The sequence below is a fragment of the Salmo salar genome, chromosome 25, assembly GCF_965601325.2.
Source record: "Salmo salar chromosome 25, fSalSal1, whole genome shotgun sequence".
NCBI lineage: Eukaryota > Metazoa > Chordata > Actinopteri > Salmoniformes > Salmonidae > Salmo > Salmo salar.
Window position 1 is genome coordinate 4,457,376 of NC_138315.1, and position 13,656 is coordinate 4,471,031.

The 13,656-nt window shown below is 53.2% G+C and overlaps 2 non-coding genes and 2 pseudogenes across 2 annotated transcripts; all 4 read left to right on the forward strand.

Moving 5' to 3' along the window:
- The first annotated feature begins 1,513 nt into the window (after positions 1-1,513).
- Positions 1,514-1,693, forward strand: LOC123730694 (uncharacterized; annotated as a pseudogene).
- A 378-nt stretch (positions 1,694-2,071) lies between these two features.
- Positions 2,072-2,188, forward strand: LOC123730652 (U5 spliceosomal RNA). Its single transcript, XR_006762087.1, has one exon. It is a non-coding gene; the product is annotated as a U5 spliceosomal RNA (small nuclear RNA).
- Positions 2,189-8,258: 6,070 nt separating this feature from the next.
- LOC123730586 (uncharacterized) lies at positions 8,259-8,428 on the forward strand (annotated as a pseudogene).
- Positions 8,429-9,043: 615 nt separating this feature from the next.
- LOC123730633 (U5 spliceosomal RNA) lies at positions 9,044-9,160 on the forward strand. Its single transcript, XR_006762068.1, has one exon. It is a non-coding gene; the product is annotated as a U5 spliceosomal RNA (small nuclear RNA).
- Positions 9,161-13,656: the final 4,496 nt, after the last annotated feature.

Consider the following 13,656-nt stretch of genomic DNA (forward strand, 5'->3'; position numbering starts at 1 on the left):
TGGAAGTGGTGGTCTCCGTGTAAAGTTGACACAGTACGCCGACGACACCTCCTTGTTGCTTTGCAAGGACTCGTGCCTGACAAGGTCCCTTGCCATCATTGGGGACTTCACCCGAGCGTCGGGGGCGGTTCTTAACCACGCGAAGTCTTCTGTTAAGTTTTTCGGAAGATGGAGTGGTAGGACGGATGTGCCCGGAGGGTTATCTCTCTGTAACGGGGCCCTGAGGATACTCGGGGTCCATTTTGAGACCTCCGGCTCAGCGACGCTGAACTGGAACATGGGCATCGCAGTGGTACAGAGGAAGCTAGCAATGTGGAGGGCTAGGTCGTTGTCCTTTTTAGGCAAGGTCCTGGTTCTCAAGGTGGATGTATTGCCATCTCTATTGTACTTGGCGTACATCTACCCATTGCCGGCTTGTCTGAGGAGGCATCTAGTGAGGCTGGTACGAGTGGGTCGCCAGGGCACGCATGATCTGTCCCATCGGGGAGGGAGGTAGGGGGGTACCACATCTCCCCCTCAAGCTGGACGCAATTTTTGTTTCCTTTCTGTTGACGGAGCTTGCTCAGCCGGTACTACACCCGTCCGGTTACCTCCTGCGGGTGTTCTTCTCGTATCAGGCGAGAAGCGTAATGGTGTGGTCTAACACGGGTCCTCGGGCGGAACAGCTGCCGTGGCACTTTGGTCATGCGGCCAAGTGGCTGCGTGCACACCCCGAGGTTGAAGTTGCCCGAGTAGGTTTAGACCACAGGCACCTGTACGAGGAGGTCAGACGGGCAGTAAGTCCGGCACCTGTAGTGGGCATCCCGGCGGTGGTCTGGGAGGGAGTGCAGGCGCGGGGTCTAGACAACAGGCTCAAGGACCTGAATTGGTTGAGCCTCCACAAGTGTTTGCCGGTACGCTCCACCATGTACCGGCATAGCTTGGCGCGATCCCCCACCTGCCCAAGGCTTTCTTGTGGCAGGGAGGAGACTGTGCGCCATGTCTTTTGGGACTGTGCCATTGCCGGAGTAGTATGGGCAAAGGCACGGGTGTTGTTAGGAAGGGTTAGAGGGGATTTTGTTTTGACTTGGGCTAGGCTAGAGAGAGGTGTAGGGAGAGCGAGGGGGACGGATAGGGATAGGTTTCTGCTCTGGCTTCTCATGAGCCTCTTTAAGCGGGGGCTGTGGGAAGCCAGGCAGAACATGGTTAAGACAGGGAAAGATTGGGGGGTGGAAGGAATAGTGAGGAGGGTGGAAGGAGAGTTGAGAGGGAGGATGAAGAGGGAGGAGAGGAAGTGGGGGCAGCATGCTGCCCGGGAGAGATGGAAGGGGGGATTAGGGCTGGGGTTATTTTAGATTAGGGACGGGAAGATAGGGAAAGTTAGGGTTTAGGATGACGGGGAGGGATGATGCTCCCCTGAGTTTTTGTTTTGGGTTTTCGTTTGGTTTGTGAATTAAAAATGCCATTATTATTTGCGTTTGAATGGAGTGTATGATTTTGTGTTGTATTGTATGAATGGCATTGAATGTAATAAATTATTTTTTCTAAAAAAAAAAAAAAATCTGTTCTTATCAGTTTAATATCTGATACGTCCCCCATCGGGGGACTACATATTAAATGGATTTTTCGAACAGGGAGTCGGAAATGGGGCTTGCTCCGTCCGCTCCACGCATCGACCCGGTATTGCAGTACCTCCGGGAACGGTGCAACACTTTTCTCCCATTGTCAAGGAAAAAGAAATACACCAAGCTATGTAAAACAGCTAGCAGAAGAAGAGAAGGAATGAAAAAAGAAGAATCATCCAAACTGAAACAAGTGCGAAGCCCCCTTCATGGGGGTCCCCCGTTTTCCCGCCAAAAATACAATCACTTCACCAGGATTGTGTGTGTGTGTGTGTGTTTTTGAGCCCCCCCCCAAAATACAATCACTTCACCAGGATTGTCTATCTGTCTGTCTGTCTGTCTGTCTGTCTGTCTGTGACTTTTTACCCACAGCCCTCGAAAACTTGGAAGAGTGGGTTCGGGGACCACCCGCGGGGACCCGGCCTAGAGTGCACCGTGTGTGTCTCGGGCCCCGACCTCTGACTTCCATACGACTCTGGTTTCTCTTCATTACGCACAAGCCTTTCGCCTTTTACTAAAGACTTCCGTGGAGAGGAACACTTACGAGTTCAACGTATTTTTGGAAGGGCTTTGCTTCTGGCAGAGCCCGGTATCTTGTTTCAAGAGAAATTGACAGAGATGACGCCGAGACTTTTTGCTCAGGCGTTTGACTTGAAGCCGGCTGACCGACCTGCGTATTTTTTCCACTCAAAGTAGTCGCTCGGGCAATTGAGTTCAAGCCCGACGATGACTGGTGTATTTGCCGGGCATTGAACTAATAGTCGCACTAGGATTAAAGAGCTAGTGACCTAACGATGCATTAGCGACTTTAAAAAAAAAACACACCCGCCTGTCACCAGGGAAGCGTTGGGTGAGGAGGAGCCAACTTTTGCCAAACCGATGAGGTCTGCCGAGGCCCCCGGGGGCCCGGCGGGTGCAGGGGTCAATTTGTGGGTTATCGCTTCTCGGCCTTTTGGCTCAGATCAAGCTCGGTACTGCGGTGCCTCAAAGCTCGCTGAGTTAAAAGCCGATGGCCGGAGGGCGGTGAGAGAGTTTTAGATTTTTGGCGGGAAAAATCAAAACAAATTTAAAATACAGCCATACCGAAATGGCGGGTAGTGGGAACACAGGGTCGGTTCCGAGGGCCGGACTAAAGAACACAGTAAGATTTGCATGGAAGCAAGAAGGAGATGTAAGGATGCCGAGGGACACCTTTGCGAGGACCGTGTTGATGGGGGCGCTATCTCTGAAAGTCCCAGATGTGATGTGCCTGCAGGGGAACTCAATGGAGGAGGCATACGATGTAACTTTCTACACGGAAAGTAAGAGTGATGAAGTAATGGAGAAGGTAAAGGAGGCAAAGGGGGAGAGACCTCTGTCCTTTTTCAACATCGTGTGCCTGGCAAGAAGGAATTTTAGAACAATAAATATACATATGTATAATCCACACGTGACGGATATGGCAGTGGCAGCCTTTTTGGGTCGCTACTGCGAGGTAACATCGGGAGCCAGATATGTAAAGGACTCGCTGGGCTTCTGGAACGGCCGCCGCCAATTCCAGGTGCTCCTAAGGGAAGATCCGGGGGGGTTTGAGGGCTTTTTGCATCCCCCTGCGGTGTTTTCTTTAGGGTCGGACAGAGGCATGCTGTTCTATGCTCGTCAGCCACCTTTCTGCAGGAAATGCAGGGAGTACGGGCATGGAACAGCTTCATGTGGGCTGGTAAAATGCAGGTTTTGCATGTCGGAGGAACATGAGGCCAAAAATTGTACGGCACCAAAAGAATGTCATGGGTGTGGCAGTAAGCAGCACCTGTTTCGAGAGTGCCCGGCGAGGCAACAAACATACGCGGCAGCGGCTGCTGGGGGAAGGATGGCCGGAGGAAAGGGCGTGGAGGAGAAGAGGAGGCTAGGAGAAGGGGACCTAGGTCACAGGCCGGAAGAGGCAGCAAGGAGGATGGTGAGTGGGGAACCGGAGAAGCAAGCCCGGTCCTTGCCAGCTCCAAACGTCGGGGGTAAGGTCGTTTTGGAGAGGTCATCGGTGGAGGTGGTCCCGGAGACCCAGGTGTCAACGTGTACTCAATCCATCAGTAGGCCGCCGGGAGAGGTTGGTGGAGCAACGGGAGAGTTGGGCTCATCCCTCGACGAAGTCTTCATAGATGAAGAGGCTTTCGGGGCCCTCGTGGGGGAGATGAGGGAGATGGTGGAGGAGATCCAGGTCTCACAAACGAGGACGGCGGAATGGGGGTCCATCTCGCCATTGCCAGCCACTCCAAGAACGAAGAGGGACGCATCCACAGCACAGCAGGCCCAGCAGGAGTCAGGGCTGTTATTGGAATCGGGTGAGGCCCGGAGGAAGAAAAAGAAAAAGAGGCTTTCTCTCGAGACGGGAGAGGGCCAGAGTGGGCTGGAAGGGGTGGGGAGGGTATTTGGGGACAGTGCCACAGAGGTGACTCCCCTGTCACCGCGGGTCTCATCTCTCACACCCACCCAGATGGAAATAGATCTGGTGACCCCTGCGCTGTGTATGCCCGATGGTGATGGGGTGTCTCAGGCTTTTTCAGGGACGCCGGGACCCCCCATCCACAACCCCAACCCCTTACCTGCATCTTGGGCTTCTCAGAGGGGGGACGCAGTGGATGGGGAGGCCTCAGAGGTAGCGGGTCAAGGGTTTTTGTCCGTGGATGTACGAGGGGTTGGGGAGATGGTCAGTACTGCCGAGGTGTCTTCCCTGTCCTCGCGGGGTCCATCTCTCCCAATCATCCGGATGGACGCGGACCTGTCGTCCCCGGGGCTGTTTTTGCCAGATGGGGATGGGGTGTCTCAGGTTAATTCTGGGACGCCGGGACCCCCCATCCCCAACCCCTTCCCTGCGTCATGGGGTTCTCAGGAGGACGGTATGGGGGGTGGGAGGGTTGGGGGGGCCTCGGGGGCTGCTGGTCCAGCGTCCATGATCGATGAGGACCTTTACCCACCAGACAGAGTGAGTACTTGAACCCTGCACCTGGTTGATTTTTCTTTTTAAATGTGCAACCATGGCAAACATTCAAATAATGACTATGAATGTTCGGGGTCTAAGGGACACTGTAAAGAGAACTGCTGTTTTTAGTTGTTTATCAAACATATGTTTTACCTTTTGTTTCTTGCAGGAGGTACATTTAAGAGATGGGGGGGATGTAGAGCAGTTTAAAAAAGAGTGGGTAAAAGGGAAGTCGGTGTGGAGTGTGGGGGGTGTCCACTCATCAGGGGTTGGGATTTTGTTTGGGACTAGGGAGGTGAAGGTGGAAGGCACGTACGTTGCAATGCAGGGGAGGGTTTTGGGGGTGGACATAACGTTAGGGGATTTTAGACTTAGGATTATAGGGGTATACGGGCCACAGACGGTGCCAGAGAGAAGGGAGATGGTGGAGAGTCTGGCACCTCTGTGTGCCACAAACAGAGTTTTGATAGTGGGAGGGGATTTTAATGTAGAATTAGGAGGGGTAGGGGATAGTAGCGTGGGGGCCATCACCGGACTTATGGCAAGCCATGGTCTGGTGGATGGAGGCCTTAACACTACTCCGGCGCTAGCAGGTCCCACGTGACGTAACTCTCGGGGGGTCGAGCGGAGGCTGGACTATGTATTTCTACCCAAATCCTTGGGGCTTTTGTCTGGGCGTCTGCTGCCTGTGTTTTTCTCGGATCACGACGGGGTACTCCTTCGGGTCAAGGCGCCTGTCTGCCTTTTCGGTAGGGGGTACTGGAAGCTCGACCGGGATATCCTGGAGGAGCGGGCTTTTGTAAATGTTTTTTCTGTTTTTTTTCGGGGGCTTGAGGGTCTCCGGCCAATGTGCGGAGGGGTTTTGGAATGGTGGGAGGTAGTTAAGGTAAGAATTAGGGTATTTATTATTGGTTTTTGTAAGAGGAAGGGGAGAGAGGAGAGAAGGGAGGTGGAGCAGCTCCAACGTTTACTCGATCTTGAGTACGAGGCTGGTAACCTCGGTACTTCGATGGACGTTGAGCACGCTACCAGCCTCAAGGCTCAGCTCAGGGAGGTGCACGAGCGGAAGGCCCGTGCTTTCCTGCAGCGCGCACACTCTGAGTTTATAGAGCAGAATGAGACCTGCTCTGCAGTGTTTTTCAAATCAGTTAGGGAAAAGCAGATAAGACAGGTTTTTTATGGGGTGAGGGATGGACAGGGTAGGGTGGTTAGGGAGCCGGAGCAGATGGTCAGGGTGGCAACTGACCATTTCCGGGGGTTTTTCCAGGAGAGGGTAGTAGAAAAAGAGCAGGGTACCGTGTTCTTAGAACACTTGTCCCGGCGTGTGCCGGAGGACATTAGAAAGGCGATGGAAGCCCCAATAACACTAGAGGAGGTGGAGAGCGCCCTCAAGAGGATGGGGAAAGGGAAGGTGCCTGGGATGGATGGGCTGCCGGCTGAGTTTTACCTCAAGTTTTGGGGTATGCTTGGACCGGTGGTCCTCGAAGTCCTGACGGCCGTTCTTGAGACTGGAGTCCCGGGCAGGTCGATGGCTGTAGGTGTGCTGTCCCTCCTCTACAAGAGGGGGGACGCCGCCGACCTTAGCAACTGGCGGCCGTTGACCATGCTGTGCGTAGATTACAAGATACTAGCTAAGGTCATGGCAGACCGTTTGCGCACAGCCCTTCCCTACGTTGTCCATGAGGATCAAACGTGTGGGGTGGAAGGCCGTTCCATTAGGTGGAACCTCCAACTGATCAGGGACTCCATCGCCTGGGTTGAGGATAGAAGTCTACCTCTGATGGTAGCGGCGCTTGATCAGGCCAAGGCTTTTGATCGCGTCAGTAGGGCTTTTCTTTTCAGAGTATTAGGTAGGTTAGGGTTTAGTGATCGCTTTATAAAGTGGATCAAGATTTTGTATGTGGGAGCGGGGTGCCGGGTGAGCATAAACAGCCATCTGGGTGACGTGTTTGGCCTCTCATCAGGGGTCAGGCAGGGATGCCCGCTCTCGGCACTCCTTTTCGTGCTCTATATGGAGCCCCTGGCAGCTGCCATTAGGGCTGACGCAGGGGTGGAGGGCTTGCTGGTCCCTGGAAGCGGCGGTTTGCATGTTAAGATGACACAGTACGCAGATGACACCACCTTGCTTTTGTGCAAGGACTCATGCCTGCTAAGGTCTCTGGCCATAATTGGAGACTTTACCCGCGCGTCGGGAGCGGTCCTTAACCTCGCCAAGTCGTCTGTTAAGTATTTCGGCAGATGGCGGGGCAGGACGGACGTGCCCGGGGGACTATCTCTCTGTAATGGGGCCCTGAGGATTCTTGGGGTCCTTTTTGAGACCTCCGGCTCCGCGACACTGAACTGGAACATGAGAGTTGCTGTGGTACAGAGGAAGATGGCAATGTGGAAGGCCAGATCCTTGTCTTTCTTGGGCAAGGTCCTGGTCCTGAAAGTGGATGTACTGCCTTCCCTTCTGTACTTGGCATACATCTATCCTTTGCCAGCGAGCATGAGGAGGGGGCTAGTAAGGCTCGTGTTTCAGTTCATGTGGGGGGGCAGGTATGAGTATGTCGCCAGGGCTCGCATGCTCTCAACCATCGGGGAGGGAGGGAGAGGAGTTCCACACTTCCCACTCAAGCTGGACTCGATTTTTGTTTCGTTTTTATTGAATGAGCTCGCTAATCCAGTGATTCATCCCTCCGGTTATTTCCTGCGGGTGTTTTTCTCGTACCAGGCGAGAAGCATAATGGTGTGGTCCAACACGGGTCCTCGGGCTGAACAGCTGCCGTGGCACTTCAGCCATGCGGCAAAGTGGCTACGTGCGCATCCCGAGGTTGAAGTCGCCCGAGTAGGTTTGGACCACAGACGCCTGTACGAAGAGGTCAGACGGACCGTTTGTGCGCCCCCTGTGGTGGGTACCCCTGCTGTGGTCTGGGAGACCATACAGGCGCGGGGCCTAGACAATCGTCTTAAGGATCTAAATTGGTTAAGCCTCCACAAGTGCTTGCCGGTAAGATCCATCATGTACCGGCATAGCTTGGCACGGTCCCCCCAGTGCCCGAGACCAACTTGTGGTGGGGAGGAGACAATACGCCACATGTACTGGGACTGTGCTTTCGCAGGAGTAGTGTGGGCCAGGGCTCAGGGGTTGCTAGGGAGAGTGAAGGAGGGTTTTGTTTTAACATGGGTGAGGGTGGAGAGAGGGGTGGGGAGAGCAGGGGGGGTAGGTAGGGATCGTTTTCTGTTGTGGCTGCTTATCAGTCTTTTTAAGAAAGGGCTGTGGGATGCCAGGCAGGGCCTGGTTAAGTCAGGAGCAGACTGGGGGGTGGAGGGAATAGTGAGGAGAGTGGAGGGAGATTTGAGAGGGAGGATAAGAAGGGAGGAGAGGAAGTGGGGTCACCATGCTGCCTTAGAGCGGTGGAAAGGGGGGTTGGGGCTGGTCAGGTAGTTAAGGTTTAGAAGGCAGGTTGGTAGGTTTTTGGGGTTTTGGATTACTTATGTTTATTGATGGCTTGTGTTTGTATTTGATTTTTTGCTGCAGCCCCCTAGAAAAGTTGTGGGAGGGTGTTGGTTGCCCATCTCTTCCAAGAGAGAGAGGGTTTCAGAGTTTTTGAAAAACTGATGGGTTGTTTTTTGTTACTAGTTTTGTTTGGATAGGGGCAACTAAAAGGTTAAAAGACATATGAATTGTTCACTGTGTAAATGCTTGAAAAGTTAGAATAAAAGCTTTGAATCATCATCTGTTCTTATCAGTTTAATATCTGATACGTCCCCCATCGGGGGACTACATATTAAATGGATTTTTCGAACAGGGAGTCGGAAATGGGGCTTGCTCCGTCCGCTCCACGCATCGACCCGGTATTGCAGTACCTCCGGGAACGGTGCAACACTTTTCTCCCATTGTCAAGGAAAAAAAAATACACCAAGCTATGTAAAACAGCTAGCAGAAGAAGAGAAGGAATGAAAAAAGAAGAATCATCCAAACTGAAACAAGTGCGAAGCCCCCTTCATGGGGGTCCCCCGTTTTCCCGCCATTTTACTTAAAAAAAATTTTTTTAAAAACAACAACAAAAAAAACATTGGCCAGGAGTGTGTGTGTGTGTGTGTGTGTGTGTGTGTGTGTTTTGAGCCCCCCCCAAAAAATACAATCACTTCACCAGGATTGTGTGTGTGTGTGTGTGTGTGTGTGTGTGTGTGTTTTTGAGCCCCCCCCAAAAAATACAATCACTTCACCAGGATTGTGTGTGTGTGTGTGTGTTTTTGAGCCCCCCCCCAAAATACAATCACTTCACCAGGATTGTCTATCTGTCTGTCTGTCTGTCTGTCTGTCTGTCTGTCTGTCTGTCTGTCTGTCTGTCTGTCTGTCTGTCTGTCTGTCTGTCTGTCTGTCTGTGACTTTTTACCCACAGCCCTCGAAAACTTGGAAGAGTGGGTTCGGGGACCACCCGCGGGGACCCGGCCTAGAGTGCACCGTGTGTGTCTCGGGCCCCGACCTCTGACTTCCATACGACTCTGGTTTCTCTTCATTACGCACAAGCCTTTCGCCTTTTACTAAAGACTTCCGTGGAGAGGAACACTTACGAGTTCAACGTATTTTTGGAAGGGCTTTGCTTCTGGCAGAGCCCGGTATCTTGTTTCAAGAGAAATTGACAGAGATGACGCCGAGACTTTTTGCTCAGGCGTTTGACTTGAAGCCGGCTGACCGACCTGCGTATTTTTTCCACTCAAAGTAGTCGCTCGGGCAATTGAGTTCAAGCCCGACGATGACTGGTGTATTTGCCGGGCATTGAACTAATAGTCGCACTAGGATTAAAGAGCTAGTGACCTAACGATGCATTAGCGACTTTAAAAAAAAAACACACCCGCCTGTCACCAGGGAAGCGTTGGGTGAGGAGGAGCCAACTTTTGCCAAACCGATGAGGTCTGCCGAGGCCCCCGGGGGCCCGGCGGGTGCAGGGGTCAATTTGTGGGTTATCGCTTCTCGGCCTTTTGGCTCAGATCAAGCTTGGTACCGAGGTGCCCCAAAGCCCGCTGAGCCAGAAGGTCGAAGGAAGGCAGGAGGGAGGAAAGATTTTTTTTCTAGGAATCGGTTGATTTTTTTCCCGGGTATCCTTATTTTTTGGCTTCTTTGTAAAAGAGAGCTTTTTTGGAAAGATGGAAAACAACAGACAGAACAGGTCCGTTCCGGGGATTGGACTGGCAAATACGGTGAGGTTTGCGTGGAAGGAAAAGGATGTGGAACCATTTGGGAGGGAGACATTTGGAAGGACCATCCTGATGGGGAATCTACAATTAGCAGTAAAAGATGTCCTCTGCCTACAAGGTAACCCAATGGAGAGAGCCTACGACGTGACCTTCCACACGGAGGAGAAACATGAGGAGGTAATGAAGAAAGTGAAGGAAGGGAAAGGTGCAAAGCCCCTGTGTCATTACGAGGTGACCAGCCTGGCAAAGAACAATTTCAGGGTGGTCACCGTCAATATGTACAATCCGCATGTGAAGGACGAGGAGGTGAGGGCCTTTCTGGGGAGATACGCGGACAACGTCTCCTCAGCAAGGCACCTCAGGGACTCCCTGGGATTCTGGAACGGGAGGAGAGGGTTCCAGATGCTTCTCAGGGAGGACCCGAAGGGATTGGGTGGCTACCTCCATCCCCCGGCAATGTTCTCCCTGGGGGCTGACAGGGGGACATTGTTTTATGCCCGTCAGCCTCCGTTCTGCAGGAGGTGTATGGCCTACGGTCATATCCTGGCCTCGTGCAACACCAGAAAGTGCAGGTACTGTGGGTCGGGAGAGCACGAGGCCAAGGATTGTGACGAGCCCAAGGCTTGCCACGGGTGTGGTTCATCAGCACACCTGTGGCGTGATTGCCCGGCTCGTCAAAGGTCATACGCCTCTGCAGCTGGAGGGGGAGCGGGGGATGGAGGGAGGAGAGAACGAAAGGGAGCGGATGAAAGTAATGACACAGGTGAAAGGACGGCACAGGAAGAGGACGGGAGGAAGGAGGCTGCGAGAGGAGAGAGGCGAGGAGCAGAGAAGGTCGGAACAAAAGGAGAGGAGGGGAAGGAGGTGGAAGGAGGTGGAGGAGCGGAGAAGAAGGAGACTGGGACGGTGGAGAGAGAGGAGGTGGAGGAGGGAACAGTGACAGAAATGGAGGGAGACGAGAAGACGGGACCAAAAGAAGGAGTGGGGGGACAGCATGTCGAGCGCCCTCGTTGAAGAGTTGAGGGGAATGGTGGAGGAGCTGGCGGAGAGGGGGAGTGGTGTCTCTCCGCTGCCTCCAACGCCAAAGAAGAAAGGGAAGAGGAGGGGGGGCTCGGCATGCTGTGAGAGGGAGGGGGGTGTGGAGGGGGAGGCCGAGCGTGTAATGGGGGAGGGAAGAATGCCCTTATCCTCATTATTTTCCTCGGCCCCTCAACATCTGGTGGAGGGGGACTCCCAGGGCGTGGCGCTGGGCTGGGTGTCTGAGGGGGGATCTCAACTCCTGCTTGGGGAGGTGGGGTCCCCTGCTCTCGACCTCAGTCCAGCAGCCTACAGGGAGAGAGGAACGAAGGGTGTTGGTGGGGAACCCAGGATGCAGGGAACTCCAAGGCCTAACACCATACCTGCATCCTGGGTTGGAGAGATGGAGGAGGACGGGGGGACGTCAGGAGAGGAGGAGACGTCCCCTCCGGATGAGATGAAGCAGGGGAGCATCGGGTGAGTCTCCTGTTTTTTGTTATTTTGGGGCTTAATTTTGTTGATGTAGGGTATTATTTTTAAATGACATTTTCTGTTAATATTTTTAGTATAAATGTAAGGGGTTTGAGGGATTTTGTAAAGAGGAGGGCGGTTTTTAGTTTTTTGGAAGGGGTGGGTTTTGATGTTTGTTTTTTGCAGGAGGTTCACCTGAGGGATGGAGGGGATGTCATCAGGTTTAGTAGGGAGTGGGATAACGGGGAGTCAGTTTGGGGTATAGGTGGGGTTCATTCTACAGGGGTGGGGATTTTGTTTGGAAATAGGGAGGTGAAGGTGGAGGGCACGTTTGTTGTGATGCAAGGAAGGGTTATAGGGGTGGATGTCACTTTTAGGGATAGTAGGTATAGGTTAGTGGTGGTGTATGGGCCGCAGGTGGCGTCAGACAGGAGGGAGATGGTGGACTGTCTGACGCCCCTGTGTGTTACAAATAGGCACTTAGTGATAGGGGGTGATTTTAATATAGATTTAGGGGTAGGGGGAGATAGTAGTGCAGGCGCCATCACCGGGCTAATGGCTTGCCATGGTCTGGTTGATGGAGGCCTGCACTCTACTCCGGCAATGGCTGGTCCCACATGGCGCAACTCCCGGGGGGTTGCGCGGAGGCTGGACTACATTTTCCTATCTAGGTCTTTGGGTCAGTTGTCTGGGCGGCTGTTGCCTGTGTCCTTCTCAGATCACGACGGGGTGCTCCTGCAGGTGGGGTCGCCAGTCTGCCTCTTCGGTAGGGGGTACTGGAAATTAGATCGGGATGTGCTGGAGGAGCAAGCTTTCGTTGATACCTTTTTTGGTTTCTTTCGGGGGCTTGAAGGACTCCGGTCCATGTGCGAGGGGGTGTTAGAGTGGTGGGATTTAGTTAAGGTAAGGATTAGGGCTTTTATAATAGGATATTGTAAGAGGAAAAAAAGGGAGGAAAGGAGGGAGGTGGATCGTATCCAAAGGTTGCTCGAACTCGAGTATGAGGCAGGCAACCTCGGCGGGTCGATTGACTGGGAGAGATCCACTGACCTGAAGGCGCAGCTCAGGGAGCTGCAGGAGCGGAAGGCTCGAGCTTTCCTGGAGCGTGCGCATAATGGCTTTCTAGAACATAATGAGACTTGTTCCGCTATGTTCTTTAAGTCGGTTAGGGGCAGACAGAGTAGGAAGATAATGCATGGGGTGAGGAAAGAAGATGGTAGCATAGTTAGAAAACCGGAGGAAATGGTCAGGGTAACAACTGATCATTTCCGAGGTTTATTTAAAGAGAGGGTAATAGATGTAGAGCAGGGAAATGTGTTTTTAGAACACTTGTCCCGGCGATTGCCGGAGGACATTAGAGATGTGATGGAGGCTCAGATCTCCCTCGAGGAGGTTGAGAGCGCTCTCAGGAGGATGGGAAAAGGGAAGGTGCCTGGGATGGATGGGCTGCCGGCCGAGTTTTACCTCAAGTTTTGGGGTATACTTGGACCAGTGGTTCTCGAAGTCTTGAAGGCCATCCTTGAGACGGGGGTCCCGGGGGGATCAATGGCGGTCGGTGTGCTGTCACTTCTTTATAAGAAGGGGGAAGCAACTGACCTTGGCAACTGGCGGCCGTTGACCATGCTGTGCGTAGATTACAAGCTACTTGCAAAGGTTTTAGCGGACCGGTTGCGCACAGCCCTTCCCTACGTCGTCCATGAGGATCAGACGTGCGGGGTAGAGGGTCGCTCGATCAGATGGAACCTACAGTTGATCAGGGACTCCATCGCTTGGGTAGAAGATAGGGGGCTGCCTTTAATGGTAGCAGCGCTAGATCAGGCGAAAGCCTTTGATCGCGTGAATAGATCCTTTCTATTCAGGGTGTTAGGTAGATTAGGATTTGGGGAGAAGTTTATAGGATGGATCCGTACATTATATGTCGGAGCAGGGTGCCGAGTTAGTGTAAACAGTCACTTAGGTGACGTTTTTGACCTCTCGTCTGGGGTCAGGCAGGGATGCCCGCTCTCGGCTCTCCTCTTCGTTCTGTACATGGAGCCTCTGGGGGCTGCCATTAGGGCAGACACAGGGGTGGAGGGCTTGCTGATCCCTGGAAGTGGCGGTCTCCGTGTCAAGTTGACACAGTACGCCGACGACACATCCTTGCTGCTTTGCAAGGACTCGTGCCTGACAAGGTCCCTTGCCATTATTGGGGACTTCACCCGAGCGTCGGGGGCGGTTCTTAACCACGCGAAGTCTTCCGTTAAGTTTTTCGGAAGATGGAGTGGTAGGACGGATGTGCCCGGAGGGTTATCTCTCTGTAACGGGGCCCTGAGGATACTCGGGGTCCATTTTGAGACCTCGGGCTCAGCGACGCTGAACTGGAACATGGGCATCGCAGTGGTACAGAAGAAGCTAGCGATGTGGAGGGCTAGGTCTTTGTCCTTTTTA